The sequence below is a fragment of the Diaphorina citri genome, unplaced genomic scaffold (genome assembly GCF_000475195.1).
Source record: "Diaphorina citri unplaced genomic scaffold, Diaci psyllid genome assembly version 1.1 scaffold96, whole genome shotgun sequence".
Classification (NCBI taxonomy): Eukaryota; Metazoa; Arthropoda; class Insecta; order Hemiptera; family Psyllidae; genus Diaphorina; species Diaphorina citri.
The window spans coordinates 52,849-54,757 of NW_007377533.1; the positions used below are offsets into that span (position 1 = coordinate 52,849).

At 39.6% G+C, this 1,909-nt stretch overlaps 1 protein-coding gene across 1 annotated transcript in view; it reads left to right on the forward strand.

The window, feature by feature from the left end:
- LOC103524387 (discoidin domain-containing receptor 2-like) overlaps nucleotides 1-1,909 on the forward strand; it is a gene marked incomplete at its 5' end in the record, with an annotated part of 83,490 nt that overhangs the window by 21,089 nt on the left and 60,492 nt on the right. The gene's annotated exons all lie outside the window — the stretch shown is intronic.

Genomic DNA, 1,909 nt, shown 5'->3' on the forward strand with positions numbered 1-1,909 from the left:
GCGGGGGGGGGGGGGGGTGGATGCTCCAAAATTTCCGGGTCTCACTTACAGTAAAGGAGAAAAATGAGGCCCTTAAGGGGGCGGCCTTCTCGGCCCCACCCTAAATACGGCCCTGTACCTAGCTACAATAGGTACGAGTAGATAATGTAGGTATTTCTATGTACCTAGGTGCCAATTCAGAGGGTATCCACATGATTTGTAAAACATATGTTGTATTGTATAACTGGCGTACCTACATGTTGAACATCAAAAAAGTCTGTGTGCCCAGGATCTTTGAAACTTACACCCGTATTTATGAACAAAAATTCTCGGTCTCAGATCAGTCTTGAACAAATTTTGGCAAATCAGATGTTTGGAATTGATGCTTGAGCACTTGCTGAGAGCCAGCATTTTGTTCATAAATATGAGTGTTAGTGTACCTTGATTCCTTCGACCACGTCACGTGATTTGTAGCTTGTAGCCCACTGAACATGTGGTTCGCTCCGGGCGGGAATCAAACCCGCGACCTAGCGCTTACAATGCAGGAGTTCTACCTTCTAAATCCAAGCAATCTAAGCTAACTAAACTGGCATGGTTTTAACTTCTTTTTCCCTTATCCAGTAATAGGGAAAGTGGGTGGCTAGATAGAAACTATTAAACACATCTACCTAATACTTACTACATCTAAAATTAGTCAAAATCATGCAGAATATAAAATTGGCCTTTGAGGAACAAAGACCCTATAACATGATTGATTGATTGATTAACAAATCAACGGGTAAAACCCATGGAACTTCCATAGATTTCAATTTCAGTACTTGAAAGGTCAAAAGAATTGGTGTACAATTTCTCGACTCACACAGTCACACCCACACCTATTAGGACACCAGGGATCTCTGGGTAAAGTTCGTAGACAGTGCAAACTTTTGCAAGAGACTTTCTGATTGAAATTCAACCCCATGAAGAAATAGAAAAGAAGAGAGAAGAAAGTTTTAAAAGAAGAATAAAATGACGGAAAAGTAGGTAAAGGAGATAGATTGATTGGATAGATAGGTGTACAAAGAATAATGTTACCAAATCTGAATCCTGAAGCTGGTAGGTGGAATGAAAGATGAAGTTTTGAAAGGTGATGTGCCAGGAGCTGCTGAGTATCCCGAAGATAATTGAATTGAAGAACAAACTAGAAATGAGAAACTTTTGTTTGGAGAAATCGGAGAAGAAGCAGAAAAGAATGGAGAGAGTAAAGGTGAAGGGAAAAGAGTATTGAAGGATGCTGTAAAAGAATTGAAGGAAGAGAAGAAGAGAAACTAAGAAAACGAACGGAGAGATAATAAGAGATTAAGATAAATTAGATAACAGAAGGGAGGGAGGGAAAGAAAAGAGAAACAGACAATAGGAGAAAGTACAATGCTATTGAAAATCCAGAGAGGAGAGACGGGAGAGGGGGATAAAAGATACAATGAAAAATGCTATGGGCAGTTCTAGCAGGCAAGGGAAGAAGGAATAAGGAGATTATTATAGACAGGGGTGATCCTTCCCTAAAGAACCCCCGGGGTCATTTTCAGGATTACTGATGTGACCCTAAATCTACCTCCAGATCTGTTTGATGAATAGGACACACTACATGACAAGCATGCCAATGAACCCCCCTTAGAATGAATGAAAAACTTTCCTACCGGCCTCAATAATACTATCAAAGTTTAAAAACAAAAGAAGAAAAAAGTTTACGAATATACCTAACCCTCGAGCCCTCAACTGAAAACTTGCAATTGTTAAAGAAGCTGATAATCCCTGGCTACCGATTGAAAGAATTACTTTGTACTTTAGGAAGAGGAGATTGAAAGAATTGCTTAATTTTAGGAAGAGTGAACTTAGTAGAAGTGGAGGGGACAAGGGACGCATGGATAAATGGATATAGGTAGAATAGAAT